Here is a 13,320-nt window from a genome sequence, read left to right as displayed (position 1 = left end):
AGAAATTGCCTATTTGGTATCAGAAACTGCAGCAGTCTCCTGTTTCCATGGTCGTAGTGCTGTTGCCACCCCCTCAAGTGTATTTATCATCAACATGTGCAGGTTTGCTCTCAGTAAAGCCTAAAAATTCAAATAATAAAATCTCTGCTGTCTGTGGTGATGTTTGTGGCACAGTCCCTTGCCTAGACCACCTGTGTTCACACCCTTTTGTCACCTGCCACTGGCTGTTCCTGGTGCAGGTGTCCTTGGGAGCCAGGGCTTGGCAGGGATGGACAGACAGACAGACAGATACCTCTGGTGGGGGCTACTCCAAGGGCTGGGCGAGGGACAGGGAACGTGGGAGCCCAGAGTGAGTTTATTTGCTCTAAAAGAGCCATTGAGAGTTAAAAATCAAATTTCCTTTCAAAGATCAGAACCAGTTGGATACATGGCATACAGGAAGCCTTCCTTAAATCCTGGAAAGATCCAGCATTCCAAGAGCTGAGCAGCCACTCCACTGAACAGACATTTCTACCTCTCAGCTTTTCTGAAGGAGTTAAATCGGAGCTCATGGCTGCAATCTGTGCACAGCTGAGCACCATCACAGGCTGGTCTTTCCCCGGTAGTTGTAGATGTAATTGAGTCAGATGGGCATTCAACTGGGTCAGCAAGGCAAGCTGTTCCTCCGTCACTGCTCCTGGGCTCCGGCAGAGGAGAGTGGATGCAGCTCCTGCACCGAGGATGACTCGGGTCTGCCGCGCACTGGGGGCTGCTGGAGGCAGCAGAGATTCTCTGTATTTTCTCTGACTCCAGCTGTTGGAAGAGTCCTGTCTGCAGGGACTGTTCTTCAACACCTCCTTGGCTTTATCAGAGCATTGGAGACCACAAGAGTGATCTTTGAGCAGGAGACACCCGGGGCACCCAGGCATGTGCTGGCACCCAAGGCCAGAGCACTGGATGCTCTGCCTGGGCCCTGCATGAACACCAGAGGCTTTCTGGTGTTGGGCTGGCAGGAGCCTGGTGCATCCCCAGGGGTTTTGCAGCTGCTCCTCAGACAGGGCTGGGACCTGGCACTGGGACAAGCAGGTGAAACCCATCACACAGCCCAGGGTGCAGCCCTGAGATTAATGTGGGGAGTTATTTATGGAGACATGTTTGTAATGGGCCCGTGAATTCATGGAAATGTGCTGCTGTGGCAGTGGGTGCTGCTGCTGCAGCTGGAATTAATGCCCCTTAAATCACATCCCAGCACAGCCACCCCAGTGCGACACTGGGACAAGGACAGCAATGAGGACAGGGGTGTGTGGGCACAGCGGGAGGGTGTCCTGTGCCCCAGGCCCATCCAGGGTCTGCTCCCTGGCACTGCTGTTGTGTCCATGGAAGGTCCCAGGGCCACCATGAGCAGCTGGGGCACAGGGAGGGCCAGCCCTGGGCACAGCCCCGCTCTGCTGCTTCACTGCATGAAGGGTTAAGCACTGTCATGTTTTATTCTCCCCACACACCTCTGCTTAAGTGCAAAAAGAGAAAAAAAATCTCAACAGGGTGTTGTTCACTCTAAAAACCCTAAGCATGATTTGTGAACTCTCACAGCCTGGGTAATCTCATCAGAGTAATGGGATTATATTTCAAATCACCATGGCCTGTTCATTACACATTTAAACTCCTTTGACAGAGGAAAAGTTAAATAAAATGTGTGCGTCAGCCCTGGTTGACTTTCCCAGTTCTCTTTCTTGATTAGACAAACAGATGCTGAGCTCCAAAATGAAAAAATAATGTGCTCATTTATTCATTTTTCTGACAAGTCACAATAGATTTTTAACTACAAATGAGCCCCCTCCCCAGGTGGGGCCACGTGCCATAATGGGCTGCGAGTTGGCGGCGAGGCTGGAGCGAGGCAGGAGTGGTCATTTCTGTGCTGTGAGAGTGGAGACACTGCCACAATTCCCTCATCACTGCCACAATTCCTTCATCACTGCCACAATTCCCTCATCACTGCCACAATTCCCCCTCCACTGCCACAATTCCCTCATCACTGCCACAATTCCCCCACCACTGCCACAATTCCCTCATCACTGCCACAATTCCCCTCATCACTGCCACAATTCCCCCACCACTGCCACAATTCCCTCATCACTGCCACAATTCCCCCTCCACTGCCACAATTCCCTCATCACTGCCACAATTCCCTCATCACTGCCACAATTCCCCCTCCACTGCCACAATTCCCTCATCACTGCCACAATTCCCTCATCACTGCCACAATTCCCTCATCACTGCCACAATTCCCCCTCCACTGCCACAATTCCCTCATCACTGCCACAATTCCCTCATCACTGCCACAATTCCCTCATCACTGCCACAATTCCCCCACCACTGCCACAATTCCCCCACCACTGCCACAATTCCCTCATCACTGCCACAATTCCCTCATCACTGCCACAATTCCCCCTCCACTGCCACAATTCCCTCATCACTGCTACAATTCCCCCACCACTGCCACAATTCCCCTCATCACTGCCACAATTCCCCCACCACTGCCACAATTCCCTCACCACTGACACAATTCCCCTCTCACTGCCACAATTCCCCCAGTGCCACCAGCACCGCCAGTGCCACAGGAATTTCTCCAAGGAGCTGAGGAAACAGCACTCATGTTCCTGCCACGAGTGCAGGCACTGCTGGCAGTGCCATGGCCCTGCCCAGGCAGCCCATCTGGAGGCATCCACAGAGGTTCTGGCACCTCCTGCTTGGCTGGAACATACACAAGCAGCAGTGCCATGGGGATGGCCCAGGTGTGGCCATGGGGACCACTGTGGCACGGCCATGGGGATAGTTGTGGCGTGGCCATGGGCATGGCCATGGCATGGCCACACCAAGCACTGCCAGCTGCAGACACGTACCTGCTCAGTGTGCCAGACCTGCCACCACCACATTCAATGCCACTGCTCCCAAACCAACCTTGCCACAAGCACCAGGTGTGTGACGGGGACATGGCGGAGCTTGGCACAAATGTGAGGGATCCTGATGCCCCCAAGTCCCACATGGGGCTTTGCCAGGGTAGTTCAGCCCCTTCCCAAGGGCTGCACAGGACGGAGCGCATGGACTGCCAGGCTGGGCTGTGCTGGCTCTAGAGAGGACGGTCTCATCAGGGAGTGCCAGGGTTCTGTTGGGAAGCTGAAATGCCAGATAATTAGAAATACACCAGCAAACCCCATTATTGTCAGGAGGCTGCAACTGCGTACAGTAATGAAGCAATTATTAATGAGCAACTGCAAGGCTGTCATTAATTTAAGCTTTTCAGGATCACAGACTAAGGCAAGCTAAACGTTACAGTGGAGCTGGGCTGGGCTGAGCTGAGCAGGGCTGGCCCCACTCCAGGTAGGCACCGGAGGATGTCTTGCCACTTGAGAGGGACACTCCCTCTGCTACAGTGCCATTCCCAGCCCCATGCCCTTTCCACCTCAAGCACAGGGAGTTCCTTCGATGCGGTGCCAGCACCAGTCCCTTTGGGCAGCCCAGAGCTTGGTGCTGATGGGATGAGGGCAGGTTGGCACAGTGCGGGGCTCTGGCACAGTGCGGGGCTCTGGCACAGTGCGGGGCGCTGTCCCGGCCCTGCCGGTGGCTCCGGGTGCGCTCGGGGCTGGCACAGGCGGAGCTGCTCCCGCACCAGCGCAGCCCCGCGCCCGCCGCAATCTGTCACGGCGGCTCTGCAATATGTACCTCATGTCTGGGCTGTCATCGGACATAATTCCTCCCTGCTGGCATATTGCTGATTTGTGCATAAGTGATGCGTGCAATCCACCTGAGCCGCGACTCAGGGGTGCTCGGGCCGGCGCTGTCAGGGCAGAGTGTTTTAGTGCCTCCTGCGATTAGCTGAAGTTGACAGCCCCTGCGAGCCGGGAATTGCACAACAGGGGAATTAACAGCCAGGGCTGGAGTGGAGTGTGGCACTCGTTTAATCTGCAATTTATCAGTTTGCGTGGCTCCTTGTCGCGGGCAGAAGATTACACTCCAAAAAAGACCGTGCCTTTTTTCTCCAATTCCACCTGACAAGGAGAGGGCAGAGCAGCGCTCGGCGGCTCCAGTGGGGTCACCGGCCACAGAAAGGGCACCCTGGAGTGGGACACGGTGGGGACGGTGCCCATAGGCAGAGTCCCTCCACCGGTGAGCAGAGGTCTTATGGGACAGGTGCAGGTGCCACTGCCCAAGATGCCACCCCCAGTCCCGATGGTGGCTCCTTGGGCTACTCAGGGACATCCACAACCTCTGGACCCTTCACTACATCTGACACTGGACTTGGGCTCCAGAGGGGTCCGTGGAGCTGCAGCCCCTGTCCCACTGCTCCCAGGGCTGGTGGGGCCCAAGAGGCACCTCTTGGGGCACGGAGAAGAGCGGTGGTGGCAGCAGTGCCTCCCCTGGCCCCCACCACACCACATGTGTTCCAATTTGATAATATCATTAGAGGCTGATAATGGTTTCCAGGAACTCTGCAGCCTCTCTGCGAGGTGACAGCCTGTAAAGGCAGCGTGACAGATAATGTATTCTGCAAGGGTACAATAATGTGACTCCAAGCACATTAAACTCCTTTAATGTGGGTGACATACACCTTCCTCCTCACATACATTATCATCCCGAGGGCACACACAGCATGAAGCGACACGGAGCGAGAGCCCCCGTGCCCACAGACCCTCACCCTGCCTCGCCCCATGGCACTCCCGGCGCCGGAGCCGCTGCTGGCACTGGTGCCAGTGCCCCACAGCCCCCCCATGCCAGCCTGCTCCCCCTTCCTCAGCGTGGGGATGTCAAACCACGGGACACAGACGCTGCTGCCACATGTGGGTGATCTGCCTGGCCTTCTGTGGTGTCCTGCTCCAATACTGAAAACCTTTATGCAACCTCACAGTATCAAAGATTATTTATAATGAATTAAATACATTTTTAGCAGCTTCTTTCCACACTTACTGCCACACTTTCACTGCCACTTCAACTTAATTAGGGAGGGTTTGCTAAAGAGATGGGAATAAATGCATCTATAGAAATATATCTATGTATAAATGAAGAAAGCCGCCACCGCAGGTCAGACCAGTCCTTTCAATTTATTGCCCTGGTACATTCATTTGTAAATAGCTTTGCCTTGCTGGTTTCTAAGTGCAAGGCTAATGTTGGAGTGCTTAAATTAATAGTGACGCACACCTTTCATTATTGCTATTAAATTAGGTGCTGGGCTTTGATGGATTCACTTGTTGCTGAACTAAAAGCCTCGTGGATGTGGGTGTGCAGATCCATTTGGTTTTACAGCAAGTTTAGGTCTTAATGTCAAGGCAGGCAGAGCTGAGCCGGTTCCTCCTCAGCACACTCCAATTAGCAGGAGGGCACCTCCCGTGCCCCAGCCCCGGAGCTGGCACAGACTCACTGAGGGAATGTGGAAGGGAACTGGGCAGAGGAACTCCCCACACCGAGCAGTGGGTTTGGGCTGCTTTTCAGGGGCAGGACCCCTCAAGGGAGGGGGAGCGCAGACCCCTGGCATCGTACCTGGCACCAATAGCACCGTCTCCCTCCATGGGCACCAGCCCCACACCCAGAGCATCCACCTTCCCACATCCAGAGCATCGCGGGGAGAAACGCACTAAAACATGAAAACCACCCCCAGAGTCCCTGCAGACATGGGGTGTTGTGCCATGGACCATCAGCTTGGTCACCCCCGTGCTGTGACTGCCACAGCCCCTGTGACACCTGGCACAGCCTGCGGAGCCTCCCCAGCTGTTCATGGGGGTCCCACTGGGGGTCCCTGTGCGGGCCCGGGGCTGTGGGGGTCCCAGGACCCCCAACCCTGCACCCTCGGGACCTTGTTTTCATGCCCACTGCTGGATTTTTACTGGTGGCATCATGACCCTCCTGTTCTGTTTGAGGAGTTGGGGTTCTGTGCTGGGCAGGGGGCTCTGAGCTGGGCAGGGGGTTCTGTGCTGGGCAGGGGGCTCTGAGCTGGGCAGGGGGTTCTGTGCTGGGCAGGGGGCTCTGAGCTGGGCAGGGGGTTCTGTGCTGGGCAGGGGGCTCTGATCTGCCTTTGTTCCGAAGCAGTTCCCACTCTTACGCTGCCACCTTGAGGCCGCTCGTGGCAGCCCCGCGGCGCCACCACTACCATGGCCTGTCCCTGTCCCTGTCCCTGTCCCTGTTCCTGGCAATGGCCTGTCCCTGCTCCTATCTGGAGGGCCAGGGACCACCTCGACCCCCAGTGCACCTCACCCATTCGGGACACAGGGCTGTTTGACATTCGGGGTCTGCTCAAATTATGTGATTTTATCTCAGAGAAACAGCTCAGGACACTCCTTTTGGGTCAAGTTTCTTATTTCAGGAGAAAGGAGTCCCAAAATTTCCCATGGTGGCCCAGGCAGTGGCTGTGGGACCCACTGGTGGCATTTTGTGGCCTGTGCCACAGGGCTGGCAAGGAGCAGCCCCTGCCCGCAGTCACTGAGGGGCTGAGCCCCCAGCAGGGCTGCCAGACAGGGATGCACAGCAACATCCAGCCATGGGCTCCCCAAGCAGCTGGCATCGGCAACCAGGTCACCGTGTAGCCTGAGGGACCAACAGCCCTGTGTCCAGAGCTGGGGCAGAGACATCTGTTCCTCACAGCTTCCCTGCGGACAACAGGGAAGGGTTGGAATGCAGCTGACCCTCCTGGCTGACCCTTCCAGCCACACTGGGGACACAGGTGTGGAGCTGGTGACAGGTCACACTGGTGCTCTGTGTGCCTCTGCCAGGGGCAGTGCTGGACACACAAACTGCCCTTCTCTTGCTTTTTGGCATTATAGGGATAACAAATTCTTAATCGGTCCCAACCCCTCCTTGGTGGCCTCTCCAGCAACGCTGCAATAATTAATTATAAACTACAAATACAAATACTGATCAGCTTCTGTGCTGGCGCTGACAATCATTAACCGGAATATCAAATTTATAACGTTGGGATGCGGAACTCGGTGAGATGAACTGCTCTGCTTTTTAATCAGCTTTATGGGATGATAGAAAGCATTGATCGACAAAGACAAGACACAGCCCGTGTTTGCTGTGTCTGTAGCTGTGCAACCTTATTAATTTAGATTTACAAAGGGCTCGTTGATCTGGAGGGGACAGAGCCAGAGAATTCGCCTTAGCAAGAGGTGGTCTCTGGGCAGGGGACACGCCAGCAGCCTGGCTCACCTGGCTTGGGCAGGGGTCCCCAAAGCCCAGCCATGGTGGCACAGGGACCCAGACTGCACCCAAGCTCCATCCAGAGTGACACTGGTGGGACCCCAAGGGTTGGTTATGCCGTGTGCCTGCCTGCACGTACGGGCAGTGCCCGAGCCCTCCCTCCTTCCCCAAAATGCATCTGTGACTGGGGCACCGCCTGCCCAGCCAGGAGGGCCCGGTGGCGGCCGGACAGCTGGTGACCATATGGGTGTGTCTTGCGCTGTCATGTCGCATTTGCGCGGCCGCTCCTGCTCCAGCCGGGGAGGCTGTGCCGGCGTTTTCAGGTCAGAGCCTGCACCCAGCACAGGAGGAACGTTCCCACTTCCCCAACAAGGCTGTAACTGTGAAGTGGCTCAGACTCAGCCCCTCTGTCCCGGCTGCAGCTCTGCAGTGAGGCCACCCCAGTGCTCAGCCAGCCCTGGCACAGCCAGCCCTGCACCAGCCCCTCTGGCCACGTCCACCCCGGGGCAGCAGCTGGAACAGCAAGTGGGGCTGCAACCACAGCCAGGAGCACGGCTGGATGGGAATTTGGGCTTGTCAAAAGATTTGGTTTCATTCTTTTAATTTAAAAGTTTAACTAATAAAAGTAACTGAGAAGCTGTGGTGTGCTTCAGCTTCTGTTCTGCATTTGATTTAATAGTACATGACATTTTGATTAAAAAATTAGCTCTATATAATATCAATAGAGCTCACATTAAAAGGATTAAGAATTGGCTGACTGACAGGTCTCAAAAAGTGGTTGTCAATGGGGAATCATCATTGGATGATGATGTTCAACATGTTCATCCACGATCTGGAAGTAAATATCAAATCAGCGCTGATAAGATTCGGGATGACAAGGATTAGTGGGAAGGTGGGAATGCTGACAAGGGGGAGCTGGGTGGGCCTGCGCTGCTGCCCCACACAAGCCCTGTGGTCACTGGTGCCACTGCAAAGGGTCCTGTTGAGCCTTCAGCCCTCCGGAGGCACAAACACATCACAGCCAACAGCTGCCCAAACAGCTGGAGCCCCCAGCCCCAGCAGTTCTGCAGTCCTGGCAGACCCAGCCACCACCTCAGCTGTGGTTGGGGTGCTGCCTTCCTCAGGGTGACACAGCTCTGACCCGTGTGGCACCTCTGCCTGCTCCCAGCACAGCCAGGGCACAGTGGCCATTCCTCCTCTGCCGCCCTCGGCAGCCATGGAGTTTTAAAAGGCAAATCCCTGTTAGAGCAGGGAGTGTGCCCAACCCACAGGAATTCCCAACTGTGAGCACTTTCAATTAGCGACCGCAGGCACTCACCCCTGGATGTGTTCATTAGCGGCACGGCCCCGCCAACAGTGACAAGCCACATGACAAACCTGTCTGAGGGACACGCAGGCTTTTGATGATGGCACAGCTCCTGCATTAGCCCTGCAGAGGGACAGCAAGGGCAATGTCCTCAGGAGCCTGTACTGGAGTGGGGATGCTTTCACACCATCAGGTGTGTGGACCCCACACGGACCTGGGGGGACGGCACAGCCCCAGCACCCACTGCCCCAGCAAGGGCAGCTGGATCCTGTGACAGTGCCTGCTGCTGAAGGAGCCTCCACTGTTCCCGTTCAGCACATCCATCAGCGGGAGAGGCACTCACAGGGCCCCTGGGTCCACCACAAGTGCTGAGTCCTGTGAATCCTGCTGAGCAGAGGTCCCTGAGCCACCTCCAGAGACACCTGGCAGCAAAGGGACACGTCCTGTCCTCCACCACGGGCAGGGTGAGTGAAGTCACGGGGGCTTTGGTGCTCCTGCAGAGTGACAGCTCAGGGTCCCCACAGGGACACAGGTCCCAGTGCAGCTGCAGCACAGCCCGAGCTGAGCCCCCCCAGGGGATCCTCTGGGCATCGCTGCCCTGCCATGAGCCCCCCAGGCCCAACGCCTGCCCAGAAAGGCATTGTGCCCCCACAGGGCTCCCCTGGCCCAATAAAAGATTATCAGCTAAATAAAACAAGAAGTGAGTGATGCCACGACGCCCTGTTGGATTGGAATTGTGTGAGCAAAGTGGTTTTCTCAGGGAGATTTATTTCCTCTGCCAGCAGCCAGCCTGGCGGAGGGAATGAGCCTCTGGCTCTGAGGCCACTGCTCCCTCCTGCACTCAGCACTCAGCTCCTACTCCATTGTGAGGACAGCAGAATAAAGGAAATACAAAGATATTCACCCGCTGCAAAGCACACGAGCACATCCTTATGCACACACCTGACCACTGGCACACAAGCCACGTGCTCCAACCCTGCTCCCCCTGGTCCTGCTCTCCTCCCAGCCAACACCCCAAAATCCCACCTGAGACCCACAGTCAGATCTAGAAGGGCAACTCCACACCAGTGGGCACAGCTCCTGTCCCAGCCCTGGACATGGCAAGAGCTCTGACAGTCCCCAGAGCCTCAGGGATACCCTCAGATGAAACCATGATCTCTGTCACAGACAACTGTGGTGGGGGGACAGATCTGGGGGCTCTGCCTGCCACAACCTGCAGGGAGCTGCCCTGAGCCCCAGCACCTGAGGGAGCCTGACCCTGCTCCCCATCCTCACTCACACCATGAGCTTCACCATCAGCCTCCAGCCCCCCAGAATCCAGGCTCTGGTGCCTGCTGGCCATGGATCCTGGGAATGGCAAGTACTGCAAAATGCTAGAGTCAGCACTCTGAATTTTGCATTCAACATCTGCAGCCCAATAAATCTTTGTCTCCTTCAGGTGAGCTGTGCTCCTGCTCGGGCTCCAATTTACATCCCCGGGCACAGGCCCCAGGGGGTGCCACTGCCAGCCTGGGTCATCCCCCTGCAGAGCCAAGGGGACAGCAAGGGACACACCAGGAGCCACAGGCAGCACTGGCCCTGCCAACACTGAGCAGCCACCACAGGCCGGGTGGCCACTGCTCACTTTGTGCCAACACCCTTCCACTCACCAGACCTTCACTGTTGGGTTTTTTTTTGTTTTAATTGTTTTCAAAACAGATTTCATGTGGTCCCAAAATGAGACCATGATTGTAAATTAAAGTGTAATTAGCCTTTACGCTTTTATATTCATTAACTCTTCTCTGTTAATGATGCAGAGGCTGGAGCACAAACCCAGCATTATGAAACCACATCCAGGAAATAAAATAGTGATTTAGATAATGGCCAGAATGTATTGCTGCTTACACATAATTAAACAAATGCTCAATTTACACTTGGAAACATGAATGAATGTTGATTAACCCCAGCCCGACGACTCTGCTGGTGCCGTGGCTCGGTGGCGGCGATGCCGCCGGCGGGGCTGGCAGGGTGGGCAGGGCTGGGATGGGTAGGGCACCCATCCACCCTCTCTGCCCACTGCTCTCACATAGGCTTTGTCTCCCTGCCCTTCAAAGTGCCAGTTACTATGGACATCTCCTCCTCAGCACAAGAGGAGCCTGAGTCCACTTGTGCAGGACAATGTTCTGTTCTGCAGCAGACCCAGATGCCAGGAGCCCGGGCAGGGGCCCAGGGGCTGGGGCCCAGCTCCATCTCCCCTCAGGGCAGGGCCCAGGGGCTCCATGGCCATTACCACTGCTGTGCCCAGAGCAGGGGCTCACATGGTCCTTGTCTTGGGGACACCCTCCCCTGCAGGGCAAGAGGTGCCATCCACCCTGGGCTCCTCCACATCCATTAGCTGAGCCCGAGGAACAGTATGTTAGTAGGGATGGCCCCAGTCCCTCCCTGGTAAGGAACTGGGGGATCCAGAGCTGGATCTGGTGCCCAGCAGCGCTCTGTGGTGCTCCCTAATGAGATTGGCAGGGGCTCTCACCAGTAGTGTGTGACCAACGCGGCCCCATCGAGGGGTCTCCCCTCCTGGCGCCAGAGCTCAGGCCGTGCTGGTGCCAGGAATGTCTGTGCACACAGCAGGGCAGTGCAAGCCAGGGCACAGGGCAGCCCCTGGGGAGCCCTGGGGCACAGCCTGGCTCCAGGCTGCCCTGGGCAGAACACTGAGCTGGCAGCATCCCCACTGCCTCTCACCCTGTGCCCCCTCACCCTGCAGGGACAGGCAGGACAGACGGACTCGGTGGCGACTCGAGCCCTCTGCTCCCATGCACCCTGTTCATGGATCGCTGCCTCAACAGGCCATAATGGCTCCATCTATCGGGGTCAATACGGGCGCCTTTGACACATGATAGACAATAATTGCTCTTGCTTAGAGACTTTTTAGTTCATGGATCATTGACCTGATGGGTTCTAACAGCTCTGCACACCCCGCACTGAACCACCGCAGGAGGCAGCTCTGCAGCCACAGCACGGGCACCGGGCACAGGACACACGGGCTCTCCAAAGCCACGCTGCCAGTGCAGGCTGCCAAAGGCCCTGGGGCCACTGGAGGCCCTCCTGGGCCACTGGAGGCCCTCCTGGTCTCACAGCCACTGAGGAGGGTCCGTGGCAGGGGCACAGGAGCCCAGGGGGCAAGGCCAGCCTGGCCCAGCAGCCCGAGAGCTGTGCGGGACAGCACCAGCGTGCACAGCACCAGGTCACCCCTCAGCTCTGCAGGCTGGAGCTCCCCTCTCCGACAGCAACTTCCAGGTATATGATTTAATGAAAGGCACAATAAGAAGTGAAACAATTAGAATTTCTGCCTCATTATCATGGTAATCTTATCAGTCGGATAATGAGGTATTAATGGAGATTTAATGTGCCTCTCATAACAGAATCCCTTGGAGAAAACACATAAGGAAATTGCTGTAAATCCACTTAATGATGGAAAGGTCCCCAAACACCATATTCCAGAGGATGAAAAATGCTGGATGCAAATGAGAGAGAATCAAGGTCAATAACACTGCGGGGACCGAGCGTGGCAGCGCCATCACTGCCCCGGCCCTGCCGCTGTGCCCACCTGCCCCGCTCGGGGCCGCACCGGGGGAGGCACCACAGCCACAGGAATCCTCCTGTCTCACAGGCAGAGAGAGCACTTCTCAAGAAATAAGATGCCAAACGTAATACTTTCAAACTTGACCACTCCCATGAAGGCATCAGAGGGGTGGGCACGGTCCTGCTGCAGGCAGAGCTATTCCTTTCCTCTCAAGCCATCAGAACAGCCAAGCTGCAGAGTTTAAAATAACACCTGAACAGCTCTGTGTTAAGCAGCAAATGCAGTGATGCTTCCTCTCCCTTTAACTGAATTTTGGTTCTTTTTTGCCCCTGTCCCTTCCCTGAGAGGTGTGAGGATGGAGCAGAGCAGCGATGCCCAATGGGAAACACAGAGTTAGTGGAAGGCTCCTCACACTTGCACTGCCACCCCCAGCATAACTGGAGATGGCACTGGAACAAGGCAGAAATGTCAAAGCCAGGTGGTTAAACTGCTCTCCTTTTAATCAGTTTTTACAGAATAATACATTAATAAACACGTTAAGAGACAAGACGGGGTTCCTGTATACAAGATTGTGCAAGCTCATTAATTTAGATGTATAAAGGCTTTACCAAAGAGGAGAGGCAGTACAAAGCTTTTCAATAGAGGTAAAGCACAATGAAAAGGTACAGAACACACACTACTAACTTAGCAGAGGTTAATTCTCAAGTAGTACAGGCTCAACCACGTCCCCAGCTGTACCCAGACATGAGCATTCTTCCTCCTCCGTCCCCACTGCCTTCCTGCTGCTCCAGCTCTCCTGGCACACCTCAGCTCACTGTGCCAACACCTCTGCCCCTTCTCCCAAGGCAGTGAGTTCTCCAATTCTCTAAGAATTTGGCTTAACAGAACAAGAACATTTTCAAGCAATACAAACCCAACACTGTGCTCACCAGAGACTCACCCACAGGAAACAGCATCATGTTTGTGGCTTTTTTTCCTGAAATTTATGGCAGTTACATTCAGCATTTGGTAGGAAAAGGTCTTCAAAACAAAAACTTTTAAACTCAAATCCTTGAAAGGCCAAACACATTCTGATTCTCCTTAAAGAGAACTTAAAAACGTTTTAAAGAGAAATCACAGGAGCACAAAGGAATCTCCTAGGGATGAAAACCCCAGCCCTTTCTTTCCCTCCTCTACCCAAAAAGGAAACCAGCACCTCTGTAACATTCCCAGGCACAGACATGCCATCGTTTAACGTGGCAGTTCCTCAGGATGTGCCAACACCCAGCACTGCCCACAAGGACCGAGCCCG

This window comes from Pithys albifrons, chromosome 20 (genome assembly GCF_047495875.1).
Source record: "Pithys albifrons albifrons isolate INPA30051 chromosome 20, PitAlb_v1, whole genome shotgun sequence".
Taxonomy (NCBI): domain Eukaryota; kingdom Metazoa; phylum Chordata; class Aves; order Passeriformes; family Thamnophilidae; genus Pithys; species Pithys albifrons.
The sequence above is the reverse complement of the archived record's forward strand: the minus strand, read 5'-3'. Positions refer to the sequence as shown.